Here is a 15,649-nt window from a genome sequence, read left to right as displayed (position 1 = left end):
GGATTCTGTGAAATGATTCGATTCCTTATGGATTCTGTGAAATTATTCGATTGCTTATGGATTCTGTGAAATGATTCGATTCCTTATGGATTCTGTGAAATTATTCGATTGCTTATGGATTCTGTGAAATGATTCGATTCCTTATCGATTCTGTGAAATTATTTGATTCCTTATCGATTCTGTGAAATTATTCGATTCCTTATTGATTCTCATATCAATTCTGTGAAATGATTCGATTCCTTATCGATTCTTTAAAATGATTTGATTCCTTATCGATTCTGTAAAATGATTCGATTCCTTATCGATTCTCTTATTGATTCTGTAAAATGATTTGATTCCTTATCGATTCCAGTATCGATTCTGTGAAATGATTCGATTCCTTATTGATTCTGTTAACAATGAACTCGGTAAGTGCACAGTGACATTCGTCTACCTTCGCCTGGGACATTCTATTTCTGCCTGCCTCTGTGAAAACAGAAGGCAGTGACCGGGAGCTGCCAGCCTCTGAGCCAGCCAGGCTACCCGTCTCATCACAGTCATCTAAATCTAATGGAGAAGGCATCCGTTTAATGAAAAGGCATTACTGTGCAATTTCGGGAAATAAACTAATCTCCCCCTGACTTAAATAAACGAGCGTCACCTTGATCTTGCTCCCTGAACTGCAGAGCAACTTCGTAGGTAGGAAATTGGTTTATTTCCAGAAATGGCATTTGATTTACTAGGAGCCACATTAAGCACAGCCAGTGATTTAAAACTAGCTACTTACCACCAGAGTTGCCTTCCATGCTGGTCGTATCACTAGCTTCTGTCCGGAAGCATCAAAAACACGGCTTTCGTTACAGTGTATGCCGTGTTGTGTGCGCAGGTGTTTCTGCTTGTTGGATGCATTTCCTCCCGTAGATGTTACTGCCACTTTACATCTAAACTTTCGATCGGCTTAACCCGATGGGACGCCATTTTTTTGTTTTGCTTTTCTAGACTTACGCCTGGTCACATCGTACTTGCTTATTGAATGCAGTGTGCGTAACTTGCGTAAGAAACATGACGTAAGTCGTACTGCCCAGCGCTAGGCTCTGGTGCTGCCTGGAACCATTAAGAGAACTGTTAAGCGAGCTGCCAAAAGGTGCCATGGAATTGGAACACGGAACAGGTTCTGAACAGGAACCGGTTTTTGATTCCCATCCCTACTTAAGCTGGTAGATTCTGTTGGGATTTTATGTGACAAATCTACAGTTTGATGCATAGCCAAAGGGGAAGTGGAAGAACAATGGATTTCAAAGAAGTTGCCTAAAGGCGTTGTATCCATAATATGTAAAAACCAATTTACTGAGGAGTTAGTCCTGAACCAGGAGTGTCTGCGATTTGAAAACCTCAGCTCCATCCGTCTTGTGTCCTTGGGCAAAACCCTTCACCTGCATGGTGGTGGGCAGCATTGCTTCTGTCAGTGTGTCCCAGTGCAGCTGTGGCTGCATACAGGTTGTGTAAACAAAACTTGTCCCTATCTTATCTCATACTCATTTATCTTGAGGTTATGAAATGAACTTTCTAATCTAGTAAGCAAATCTTCACCCTAAAGACTGCGTTTTAGCTCTGACCCTAAATGTGAAGGGATTGTTTCCGGATTGCCCTGTACACTATTCTTCGTATCACCTCTAACCAGCCTGAAGAGAAGCTTAGCACAGCATGACTGCTGCGACATTGTACTCCACTGGGGATGGTCTATTTAAGGTTATGTCTTGTGCTGGTTGATTTCAACATTTTCATTTATGTTTTCACCACAAAGTTGGAATTCGATCTTAACCGTACACACAGTACTCTCTTTTTATATGCTTTCCAAGTCTCCTGCATAGCTTGTGGCTCACTTATCTCCATGGGGCAGTTTGTTCATAAATATTTTCGACTAAGCATTTGTATTTATACTGAATCTGAATTATATACAGGTGAACCTTATTTACTCGTTATATGACAGGTTTCCATGTATAAGAAAGAAAGAAAAAAGAGCTGAAAACAGCTTCTTTCATCTCCTATTTAATAATTAGGTGAGATCTGAAGGCAGTTTGGTTCCACAGGGTTTTATTTGGGCTGTTGAAGTGAATGGGGCTAAACACGAATGCATGCCACTCTTCAATTAGTACAAAATCTCTATGTATCATTTGCCTTCAGCTTGCAGTTCCTCTCTACTTTGAGTTGGCTTGTAAAATGAAATCGGATGCAATGCATTAAAGTTTGTGGCTACAGTGTAACCAAATGAGAAAACTTCAAAGGTGTATAAACACTCTTTGAAAAGCTTTGTAGCTGATATTTAGTTTGTCTCTGAGTGAACTTATACCCCATTTTTAAATTCAGTGAATGTTCATTTGATTCAATCTAATGAGGGTTATGCAATGTGACAGGATGGGCAGAATAAATGATGAATCTAAAAGAGACAGTGGCGTAAGGTAAGGACATGTGGTCAAATTCTTGCTATGTCAGCTGAAAAATTTCCAGGAACATTTCATGTAAATTGCTTTTTTTGTTGTTGTTTTTGTTAATATGATCCTAAACTGTTAAGGTGAAGTGTCACAAAACAGTCTGGGCCCCTAAGGAATATTGCTAATCCTGTTTTTTCTTGGTGCATATTTGCCTATTAATTTCCTGATTAAATCAAATCAAACCAGTTTTTTTATATATTTTCTCACCAAAACATCTCAGCATGGTCCCTAAATATATTTTTATAGGTTGACGGCTAGACACCAGAATAAAATGTACCAGATGTGTTGTTGTTGATTCACAGCATTTCTGATCCAAATCTTAAAAGAGACTCTAGTGTGATCTGAATCAATTGAGGTAATTGAGAGAAGGGAGGGAGAGAGGGAGGAAAAAAAAAACGGATTCACTACAAGATCCTTTAAAACAGTTGTTTCGTCCGGGCTCACAGCTGACTGCACTGATGTATAATATTGTCTAATACAAAAAAGAATTCACTTGATCTTGTCTCTTCAAAGTCTGCATTAGACATGACAGAAACCCCATCTTCTCTGAGGTCCACTGTGACCTTGCAGCGTTTTTCTTTGCTCTTATTGTTGACTTCATTGCTGTGGTCCAAAGCACGACAATAACAGGCTAAAAATAGCCAGTAATTGGCGTTAAAGTTACCTCTTTTAGAGTAAATTCAATTGCGTGGTTGCAGCATGTCCCTCTGCAGATTTTGACCAAAAGTGGTCAATTGGTTTTCCTCCTCTTTTTCTTCCCCCTCCCTTCTCTGCCATTTCCAGCCTTTCCTCTTTGAGTTCAGTTTTAAAAATCTACTGAAATAGACTTCTTTTAAGGTCTATGCAGAGTTTAGCCTGTTTTCATGTTGGTATCCTTGGTTTGTGAAACTAATTTGTGAAACAGATTTATATATTTGGTAAATCTGAATTAATTTCCCTGATAAGTATTTTGAATAAACTAACAGTGATTTTATGCACTGTGTCCCAAGGCAGCACCAGGAATACAATATTCTTCAACTGGCTTGTTGTTTAGCTGTCAGAAGGCTTTTTTTCTTTCTTTTTCTTCTCTGTGGTTTAAATGAGATGATTGTTTGCACACTGTGTCATTAAAGCAAGGCTTTGCTTGTGTCAACATCTATCTATTGTTAAGGACTCTTCATCAGAAAGTTCACAAAGTCCAGCCCTTTATTTGTTTTAGAACAAATGTCATCTGAAGAAATGTTACCGCTGAACTGATCAAGTCTATATCAGCTTATGTAAAAAAAAAAATCAGACTCTGCATCACAATTCAGTTAAAATTAATCAATTTAATTTTAATAAAATCCCAATAAAACATTTACAAATGATCTAACTTAGTCTAGAACATTAAACAATATAGTAAAAGGGGGTTTATCCATTTATGGATGCCTCGTCTGTTGATTAAAGTTGTCAGGCTTTGCTGCAATCACTTGTCCTGAAGAGGAAACAGAAATGGCGAGAAACCTCCAGCAGAACCAGGTTCGGTTTGAGCAGCCTTCTGCTGCGACTGGAGAAGAGGTTAGAGCAGAGCAAAATAACAAAGCCAGTAGGGTTCTCAATGGGAGGAAAAACAAATGCATGGGGTCATAGTAAAGACAATAATGGCACCAAGAGCTGTTTGGGCAAAAGACTGAAAGAAGTGCTGAGCTAGTCCCTTCATTAGGGAGTCATTAAGGCTACTTTCACACTGCAGCCTGAAGTGACCCAAATCCGAATTTTTTTTTGTTTTTGTTTGCCCATATGTGACCTGGTTCTGATCTTTTCATGGCTGTCTGAAAAACACGGATCTGATTTTTTTCCAACGCGACCCAGGCCGCCTGGCTATGTGGTCCTGAATCCAATATGAATCTGATCTTTTCAAATGCAACCTGTGTCTGAACGGCCAGGTGGAATTCATCCGACCTGAACGCCATTAATACCCAACAAAGATCACTATTTTGCTTCTTGCTATGAAGAAGCAGCAAGAAAAACAACAACCATGGCGGACGATGATGCGGAGAGCAGTATTTATGTTTAAACATCTTGAAAAGATTGTGTTTTTATGGTTGGGAAAGATCACTAGATGCGCTCCGACACTACCATCCATGTTTACTTCTGTAAACACAGAGCGCGCTGGCCTGTGACGTCATTGCGTCCTCTACTGTGCATGCGGGACACTTGCGTTGTATGACTGCTGTTCACAAAGGAGATCAGATACAAGTCGCATATTTTTGGAAATGTGAACGGCAACGCAAAAAAATCGGGTTTTCACAAAACAATCGGAATTGAGCTTTAAGACCTGCAGTGTGAACGTAGCCTAAGACAGGTGTATCCCGTCCGTGTAGAAATGAGATGTACAGAAAGATGCTGTCAGCACATCTGCAGCATTTTACACTTGTGGTGGCTTTTACTTTACACAATATTCTGGCCAACTCTAGCCGGGAGTGTAGAGCACAGACCACAAGTTCACAACACCACACTACAAACTTGACATTTCTTTTCAAGAGTTGTTCAGAGGCAGCTGACCTTGGTGATATTTTTGAGCCAGATTCTAAGATTTCTATAGGTGTTTATATTTGTAAACCTTTGCCAGTAGGAGGTGTTACTCATCTGGCAGTCGTAGTATGTGCATTGTTACAATTTTTCCCCCAGGTGTGTGGTTTTGTAAAAGTGGCATGACAAAATTTGATCATGCAGATCTCACAGATGCACCAAGCAAGTAACAGAGGCACTCGCACAATAAAAATAAACATTTATGATGTGTTTCTCATAGTTAGGATTGATCTCAATAGTTTGCTGTTAAGGTTGTTAGAAGAAAAGTAATGAGAAGTAGAAGAGCTAGTTAGATCTGCTGTTAGTCCTTTACCAGCCTGTTAAGAAGAATCCCATTTCTAACAGTTCATCAATCGGCTCTACCTGGATAATCACTCCTGTTTGGGGTGTTTAATATGGGGTTATCCATTTTCAGCCTTAATAATTGTAAAATGTGCAATTTGCAAGGGGACTTCTCTGTAAATGAGAGTGGAGTTTTTCTTTTTTTTTTTTTTTGTCACTAAAAATAACTGGCAGAATCAATATTCTCCGACTTTTTATTCATTTAGCTGCAACACGAGCCATAGTTACTTGGATGCAGAGAGTCAGCTGAGCTCTGCTTGTTCCCGCCTCACAGTCAGGTGGTGGCTTCATGTTCAGAGAAGACATTCACAGGCCTGTTTCCCTCTAAAATCATTTTAATAGTAACTTTTTTTGGTTTGTCTTTATGTTGCTTCATCAAAGCTTTGTATTTAAGTTTTAAAAAATGGCATTTGATTGTGTGGGGATGTAATGAATAAGGTTTCCTGCTGAGGAGGAGGCAATGGGAATCCTCAGCAGAGAGGCAACACATGGCGAACCCCACAGATGTTAGACATTTTATGACTGCTGTCTGTATTTTTTGCTTTAAAGCAACTATCAATTCAATTTAGTTTATTTATTTAGCGCCAATTCACAACACATGTCATCTCAAGGTACTTTACATTTCACCAGATAATAATCTCATTGATTATTACAATTAAAGAAAAAAATAATTTTGTTATTTAATCACCTTAAGATAGAGATTATAAAAGTGAACATGCAGCAATGATCCTTTAATTAAAAAAAGCCTTTTATTTGTACAGCTTGTGTTTTCATTGGGAATTTTTGTTTTTAATGAGGCTGGGTTTGTTTTGTTCTTTTCTGTTGAATAATCAAACCGTTGGTAATATGGTTTAAATAATAAACAGTCAGAATTCCTTATAGGCTTGCTCTAACTGGATAGGTGAAAGAAAGACCTGGCATGTAATAACATCACTGTCTGCATCACAGGATTACAGGGAGGCAAGGACAAGTTTGTGAGACAAAATATTGTATGTTGCAAGCTTAAACAAGAATGCTGGTGGTTCAGGTAGAGATAAGCTGGAGAAGATGTTGTTCCCTTCCACAGAGGGATGCATCTGTAACTTTAAAAGCCAAAGATCTATCAGGAGCTCTGATTCACACTAACTCAGCGGTTCTGCTAGATGGACTTTACAGGCATTCGCACTGAAATGATCAGTCAGGCTTTCTTTTTGTCTGCTTTCTAACTCAGCTAAAGGCACAAAGGAGGAGAGGGGAGGGTGATGAAATAAAGCAAAGACCTGAGCTGAGAAAGGTTTGCTGAGCTAAGTGCTCAGGCTTTGTAAACGGTGCACAAGCTTTACAATGTGACCTACTGTTTCCTCCCAGCCTCTTCAGAACTGAAAGATGTCCTTTAAAGGAAATTTCAGTACAGAAAAGTTTTTGTGTTGTGATATGGGGAAAAACTAATCTATGTTCCAATTTTCTGATATGTCTCCAGTGTTTTTATATTTTCCTTTTTTTATTTAACACAATAAGGCAAACAAAAAGTATATTGAGGCTCGGATGATACTTTGGTTTACTTTGGGGAGGGCGGCAGTAAACCTCCCACCCAAAACAACTTCAAATTTGCAGACTGCTTTACAGCATACGTCACCTCCCCCTTTTCCCAAAGATGCGTGTCGATGCAACTCAAGTTCTCCGAGAGACTGTATATTTGTACAAATAGTTTACATTTTGGTTCACTGCTGCACTTTATAAATGGAAATGTTTATTTTCACTGCTAAGCTGCTGCTTATACACTGTCGGAACGCTGTATGTAACCAAAGTTTGTTTTCTATACACTGTGTATATAAAATTACAATAAACTTTGTCTAAGTCATAGTGCAGGACTGATATTAAGGCAATGCTCCACCTTCCTGCTGGCATCTATCCCTGCGTTTACTGTGAATTTTCAAACATAACATTATGTTTATATGTTACAAGGCTCTAAACTCGTCAGCACATAATTTGTGCCGGCGGTGCAGTAATACGGTAAAAGTGTAACGCTTTTTATTTTCAACATCGTCATATAACATTGGTTCACTACAATTAGATTCATTACCTCATCGCTGCTCCTCATAGGAAGTGATGTCTTCCTTCAGGCCAAAGGATACAGCTTTTGTTCACTGGAGGGAGCCAAAATTGACTAAAACTGAAAATTATTTTGTACTGCGTTAATTACATCAACATTAGCAATTAATCCAGTTAAAAACAGCTAATTCTAGTGCTGGTTGTTAGTAAATGTTCACAGAACATTATACCTTATAGTATCTCTGATCTTACACTAATGCTTGGAGTATAGCAGCCGGACAGTTATTGCAAGACATGCCTCTCTTGGTTTGTGAGATGTAGATTTAAAACTGACTAGCAGAATAAGATCAATGGAAAGTGCTGCATTAATGTTAGCCATACTTTTTTCGTTTGGAAAAAATACAGAAGCAGAATAAAATCTTAAAGCATTAGAAGCATTATTTAGCCATCTATATGTGTGTGTGTGCATGTATAGTGTGTGTGTATGTATATATATATATATATATATATATATATATATATATATAACCAGTTGTGTTTGAGTTACCATGGTGATCCAGTCTGTTAAAAATAAGTTTCCTTCACTTTGCAACTAACATAAATCAGTAGATTCTAATGAAGGATTCATAACATGGTTATAAATTCTTCATGTTGTCAAAGTAGTTAATCTGTTCCTGTAGATTTTTTTTAATTTTTCGTGTTTCTCTATATTTTGCATAATTATCTGTATCTAGTGGCTGTATTTATTTATCTTTAAATGATGCAGATGGATGATTCTTATTTCTGAAAGATATGGTGTTATCTTATATGATATGTTTTTTTTTTTTCTTTAACCACTGGTTTTCTTTGAATGTGCCCTTGAGTTGCCGACTTTTCACTGTAGATTAGACAAGTATAGTATTTCATTAAAAATGGACGGGTATGATTGCATGTCATTTGAAGTGACACCATTTCATCTCTTCCTGGAAGCAAAGTGAAACACAGAGGTCATTTTTCTCACATGGAACATCCTCCAGCAGCTGAACAGACACTAGCGACTTTTCTTGAAAAGTCTCCTGATATTTTGGTCGCTTGCCTCTGGTGAGACTTTGTTTCGTCCCTTAGGGAGTGAATGAGGTGAGAACCCCAAGAGCATAAAACGCAAACGCGTAAATGGATGAGCAGAACTGCTTTCTGTTGAGCAACAAATATGTTTAAAACTGTTGTGAACGTTTTCCTTCTAATTAAGTCATGACTCTGTTTGTCTAGAAATGTCATAGTTAGAAAATAGTAGTAATAGTATCCAGCTAGTGTTTAGTAAGATAAGGCATGCTTCTTATAATGGGAGGCATGTGTTTTTGTGTGACAGGTAAGCGATAAGGGAACCTTCATCAGCCTACTTGTGCCATCCTTCACTGCTGCCTTTGTTTTAATGTTTTAACACCATCTCTGTCATTTCTGCTACACCCTGCTGTCTAAATATATCTCCAACTCCCTCATCGAGAGAAAAAAGCTGCAAGGTCAGACACACACATCATGTCCAGCTCGTGCTGTGTAGGTGGATTTTTCTTTTTTGTAAAAAGAGCTGATGTATTCAAAGTTTTGCAGCTTTGGCTTTAAGGTGTTGAGCTGTGAGTAGGTCTTATATGGTAAGAGGATGAAAGCTGAAAAGTTGGTTTGGTAATAAAGCTCTTCATTCTAGCTCCCTCTGTCACAGCTGCGTTTTACCTAAGGTGGGTTGGCACTGTAGGATTGTTTTTTTTGGTTTTTTTTTTTTTACCTGTACTCCATATGATGTGGCTAGGGATGCCCCAATCAGGCTCTAATCTGATTTTTGGAATTTTAGCCAAATGGAATTCCCTTGAGAACTGTTCATGACAAAATAAAATGATCTACTTTTTGGTTGAATCAAAATTTTGTTCGAGGAGTTTCTATTTATCAATGTGAAAGTGAATCAAATTCATGATGTATGGAGTGCATGAGGGGAGACCCTATGCGTTAATGTTAGACTGTGCAACCAAAAATGGGCAGCAAAATAAGGTAGCCTGTATGTGAAGAAATGCAGACAATAGTGTTTATTCATGTTTTGGACAGCAGTTTCAAGTTAGTTGTGGCTGTTTTTAGAACAAAAGTAATTTCTCAAACCCATCACAAACCCTCCAGTCTCAGAATAGGGCCAGTATAGCTGATTCCAGCTACCAGTCAGTCTCTAATTGAAGCATCTCCATCAATTTCACCATTTGCAGGAACATAGATTCTGCTTTTCTCTAAGTTGAATGAAGTGGTGCCCTAGCAAGCCATCTCATGTGGTGTTTCCCTGATTTCAAATACTTTTGCTGCTGATTAAGCTGGAGGCTTCAAATCCGTTTTAAGAGGTTGAGAAGCCAGAATTGTGGCGGCGAATGTTTAATGCTTGGCTACTACACAAATAAAATGTGTAGTCTTGAGTTTTGCGTTTGGAACTGATTAACAATCTCTAAATCTGATCACATGATAAGAGCTTGACTAGACGGCTTGGTCTAATTTACTTTTTGTTTTGTAAGGGGGAAATCTGCACGTAGATGGGAGTTACATAAAATGCTTAAATAAAAGAATGCTTGTGCAGAATTGCCCACAATTTGAATTCAGGTTCACAAACCTAGGCTTGTGTGTGAGCACAAGCTCCACAATTGTTTGTTTGTCAGAGAGTGTGTGTGTGTGAGGAAAATAGATGAGTCAGTTAGAGTGTGCCTGCTAGCTGCCTTGGCAGTGAGAGATGGCTGAAGAAGAATGTTGGCCAAGAGAAGGTATAAAGTCGCAGCTGTTCAGAGTTGGTGACATTTGCGTTACACTGTGTGTAGGGGTGTGTGTGTGTGTGTGTGTATAAGGGGTGTCTGTCACACTAAACAACTGAGGGCTGAGAGTGGCTCTGCATTTTTTTGTATTGCCCAGATGGCACAGAAGGTTGAGGCAGGTGCAAACTGGTGAAACAGTCTCCAAACCTTGAGGGGCTGTTTTATTAAAAAAAAAAACCTTCTCATTATACAATATTTTATTTTTTTATGTTGATCATTTACTTTTTTTTTTGTTCTCCCTTGAGTCCATTTGATATTTTTTCACACATGTTGCATGTTTGAGCCGGTGTGGAGCACATGTGTGCCGCTAAGCCTTTCCAGATATGGATCTCCTCCAGACGAGAGGAATGTAGCTAATAACGTTTTGATATTTTCACATGGTTCCTATTCAGAAGCGTGGCAGACCTTCAAATAAACTCTGCGGTGAACCAGTCTTGAGCTGGGTTGTCTTTAATTTACACAGCAGCAGAGGCTCATGGGAGAAGTGGGAGATCAGACTCTAAAGAATGTCATTAATTTGTGCTTGTGATTAAAATTGCTAAGGAAAGACACCCCTTCCTGTGTGTGGATGTTTTGCTCTGTTTTTACTGAGGTCACAGAGTACGTCAGTATGTCAGGGTCTTGCCAATATTTATGCCTTCTCTTGTATATTTAGATATTAGGTCTGTACAGCTTTTTTTATCCACTATCCATGGCAGATGTATTCTTTTTTTATTTACCTTTAAATGCACACACTGGGGAGTTATTTTGCTGCTTTATAGACTGCAGTTTAAATGTAGGGCCTTGCAGAAATACCAATACCCCTTGAACTTGATACTTAAACGTACTTTCTTGAAATTTAATAAGTAAATAGAATTTAAATGTGTGATTTAAGTATAAATCAGTTCTTGAGGAATCAAATGTCTGAATTACCTTCTCAGTAGGCAGTTAAGTTCTCCAGAGCGGCCTGATATTTTGGCCATACTTTAAGTATAAGTCTGCTATAAATCCAGCTTTTCTGTGAAGATGATTATTAGGGAACATTAGTGAACAAACAGCATCATGAAGACAAAGGAACACAGGGCAGGTCAGGGAGGAATATATATATATATATATATATATATATATATATATATATATATATATATATATATATATATATATATATATATATAGGTCACTGATTGCATAAATAAAATCTAATGAAACTTAAGGATGAACATTTAGGTATTACTAAACAGATTGAGGCTTAAGCCAATATATTAATCAGTGTAACAACTGTAAGTATACTTAATCCTTCAATAGGCTTAAAAATCGATTTCAGTCTGGGCTTTTCTGACCTAATTGTCTGTAATCCCAAAGCATACCAACAAGTGCTGAGGATGAGCGAGAGTCACACTTTGACCTGCCGCGTCCATGACAAGCCTGTGCCTGTATGCACCTAGCAAGAGACCAAAGCTTCAAGAGACAAAATGGCATCATTTCAGGAAATCAGCAACTCTGCAAATAAAAAGTTGCTCACCTGTCTTGAATCTGGCAACCTAATTATTATTTTTTTATTTTATGGAGGTTTTATTGCACTTTATCCATTTTTAGATCCCACAAGAATATGTGAATGCTCTTTTAGTGGTGTTTAAAAGCATCATTTTATTTTCAGTGCATAAATGTATTTGCCACCTACATATATAACCTCCCACATTGCGGTCTGAGCATGTGTGTGTGAGTGGAACCACTGTGATGGCTGTGGATGGATGGCAAGTTTAGAGGCAGATAAGGAGGGTTTGTAATTGATTTGTGAGGTGCAGAAGGAGCTTATAGTGATGTGAGCTAATGCCATCGGCTCAAGGCTCATATAAGATCCCTGCTGGCATCCTGAGAGTGCCACCAAGATCAGTTTATAAAGCTAAGAGACAGAAGGGCAGGTTACATTTTCACTAATCCCTTCAAGGAGATTGGGATTAATTTGGGTTTTCCTCCTGTCAACTATATCCCACTCAAAATTGTATATATTTTTTACATTTCAATTAACTACTTTTTGTCTTTGGTCCTCTTTAAAATACATTTGCAAATAGGAATTGCAGGTTTACTGTTTTTACCCTGATTTGTCTGCACATTGCACAGCATTTAGGCATAGAAGAAAGTGACCTTAGTGGAGGGAAGATGGAGTATAACAAATGAGGACTATGATGAGGGAGCGACTAAGCTGTTAGGAAATAAAACACTTCTGGCTTTGGTAAGCATTTAACATAGATGGCAGAAGATGGAGCTTAGAGCTGCTGGGTGGAGGTGGAGAAAAGGAGGGGGAAGAAGCTGCTACTTTCAAAAGAGTGGGACAAAAATGAACGGATGAGAAGCAACGCTTCTGTTAGCCAGAACCCACCAGATTTTTTTTTGTGTAGCAAATATTTGCCATTTTGTCCAAATATAATGTGTTTGCACTATAAGCAGAATTTTGCTGTGCATCACGAATGTATTAATTCCCCTTGAACTTAACATTTGATCCTGTTACAAAATGAAAGTCGGTGAACTTCATCAGAATTTGTTGCAGCAGATCAATATAATGTAATATATATTGATCTGCTGTATATAATGTAAAATGCATGTATTTATAAACAACGTATTACAGATTCTTCATTAAATTCCATTCTTGACTTTGACTTGGCTATTAACGGTCTGCTAATTTGAGTGGTTTAATGCTAACATGACCATTGATGTATGTTGAGGCTCGTCGTCCTCCTGGTAATGAAGCCCAGACTCAGGCCTTGTGCATCATCTCAGAGGTTATTTACCACCATTACATCCTGCTGTCAACTCCAAATAACTACTCTGTCGCTTTTGATTAAATTAAATCCCAAAGCATAATACTGCCTTCACCATGTATCACCATGGGACTTTTTTTTTTTTTTTTCAAAATTGTTTGTATTTCTGATTTAAACTGGATTTTTCATGTAGGACAGAAACTCATTTGACAGGATTCTTTTATTATTTTTATTTTCTTTGCTGCTTTCCCTACACGGGCTGTGTCAAACTGAATGAAGGCCTTCTGGAATCTTTTTAGCTTTTATGGCTTTTTATTGCATTTTTTATTAATAGATCTTTTTGTGGCAGTATCTCTGCTAGAGTTAGACTAGATCTTATCTGCTGCTTCTGTGATTAATGTTCAGTTGGCCCAGCATGTCACTTTAGATTGACACCCAAGTTATTTTTTTTTGTTTTGTTTTTTTTCAGATGATGGATGGAATAGTGCTTCACAAGTTTTTTTTTTTTTTTCCCTCACTAATGTTCTTCAACAAACATCTGAGGTAATCTGCTAATTTAATACTGAGATTGAATTCCTCACTTAAAGTCCTCCACATTCTGGGATTAAAGGTATTGTGGAGGATTTTCTCGCATTTTTTATAAGACCTTCCCCCTCCACTTAAAGTCGTAAGGAAACGGCCGTTCCAACCGTTACAGTTTGGAATTCTCCCAAGTGGTGCACGACTTTACACGAGTGAATAAAGTGAATGTGATTGGTTCTTCATCAAAGGGGCGAAAGGTTCAGAAGCAAGCTAGATTGTGGCCGGTTTCTCGGAAGCATCGTTGCTAACCGGTTAGCAACTTAATACTAGTTGGTTCCCAATGAATTACATTGTGACCAAGTAGCACTCAATTGGTGACTTAGAAACGACACTGTCAAGGAACGCTATGGACAGAGGAAACATGCAAGAGGAGAGTTTTGTGTTTGAGGTCGTGGATGAGTCTCCTCCGTCATACATATTTTATTTAGAGGAGGAAAGTGGGGAACTGTTGCGTACACTAGCTGCGACATATGACTCAAGATGCTATGACAAAAAAAAAATAATAATTGATTGACAGATGACAATTAATGTATAATTGGCCGAATTTAGGTGTTCAGTCTGACGTATACTTAACTTGCCTGCATAAGATAACAAAAAAAAAAACACAGATTTTAAGAACATTTTAAAAAAATAGAAATTTTCTGTTAAAGAGTACATTTATATACATGTTTAATCCTAAAATGATTAAACATGTGTATCATTTAGATGTGTCTCTGCTTCAACAGCCCTTTAAAATATCAGTCTTCTCTGGATAACTTGACTGCCTACTGAGAAGGTAATTCAGACATTTGATTCCTCATGAATTGAAATTGAATGAATTTCAAATACATTTAATAATCTAGTTAATGATGTCTGTATGTAAAACAGTGTTAATGATATCAGTACTTTTACAAAGACATGTCAGTCTGCTGTACGGAAGGCTGTGGTACTAAAGGGTCTATTTTTCCCTGTAAAAAATGATATTCTTCAACCTCTTTTGCCTGTTTCTTTTTTTTTATCTCATCCCTCACACTTGATCTCTGTCTACTTTGACCTTTCCTTACAGTAACCGTCTCTGTTTTCTCTCTTTCTTCCCCTCCCTTCCATCTCCACTCTGACTCCGTCTTTCCTTCCGCTTCACCTACTCGTCTCTTCTTTCTTTCTGATCCTCTCCTGATCTTTTCTGCTGACAGAAATCAAAGCTGGCTGTTCATTCCGAGTGTTTTCATGTCTGTGCTTTAGGAAGCAGGGATCCTCCCTTTGGACATAGATGGAAATATCTAAAATTATTGATTTATTATTTCCTTCTTTCTTTTCATGATCATCATTATTAGTTGTTATTTTTCAATATTTAATGAGTCTGTCAAAGCTTTAGCTCATCACTATGTACATCCCCACTTTCTTTATCTATCCTTCCCTTTTCCCAATCTTGCTCCTCCCCCCACTGCTTCCCCCATACCCGCAGAGTCACCTTATCTCCCAGCACTCTGTCTGACTTATTTATCACTGCTCTGAAATATTAAACAGCTTAGTGCCTCTGGATGGGTGTCCAGGTCTTTCACTTTGAATGCATACATGTGCAAATACATAGATACGCCAGATGTGAACCACTGCTTCTTAGTGCTGAAAACTCTGACAACTAAGAGTGGGCACTTTAAGTGCAAGACGGTATTAACAGACTGACAGGCTGCACTTTCTCTCAATTCTGCTCTTTTGGGACAAGGTAAACTCTCCAATGCTGTCAAACACCTTTTGTATGTACGTTTGAGGGATTGTGTCAGTTCTAGTACACCACAGACAGTCGATGATCTTTGTAGATCAGCTCGTATGAGCTGGAAAATAGAAGTATCCATATTACTAGTTGTCTAAAAAACATGCTGGAATTTTTGCATTGCCAAAAGATGACTCGAATGCATGAAAAGTTTGTGCCTTACACACCTTTGTAAAGCTGAATTTTGACTTGTCTCCCGTGTCATGGTGCCACTTTCTTTTTATTTATGATTTTCTTTTTTGGTTTTATTTCAGTTTCTAAGAAACATTTCCCAAAGGTTTACTTTTTTCACATTAAAAGCATATAAGGCTGGTCGATACAGATTAAAAATCTTATCTAAAAATGATTTTGTTCCTTACCTAACAAACAGTA

At 38.0% G+C, this 15,649-nt stretch overlaps 1 protein-coding gene across 1 annotated transcript in view; it reads left to right on the top strand.

Moving 5' to 3' along the window:
* The window catches only part of ppm1l (protein phosphatase, Mg2+/Mn2+ dependent 1L), a 52,136-nt gene that overhangs the window by 1,498 nt on the left and 34,989 nt on the right, over positions 1-15,649 (top strand). The gene's annotated exons all lie outside the window — the stretch shown is intronic.

The sequence above is a fragment of the Cyprinodon variegatus genome, unplaced genomic scaffold, assembly GCF_000732505.1.
Source record: "Cyprinodon variegatus isolate N-32 unplaced genomic scaffold, C_variegatus-1.0 Scaffold44, whole genome shotgun sequence".
NCBI classification, from domain to species: Eukaryota; Metazoa; Chordata; class Actinopteri; order Cyprinodontiformes; family Cyprinodontidae; genus Cyprinodon; species Cyprinodon variegatus.
Note: the sequence above shows the minus strand (reverse complement) of the source record. Positions and strands in the feature narration are given on the sequence as shown.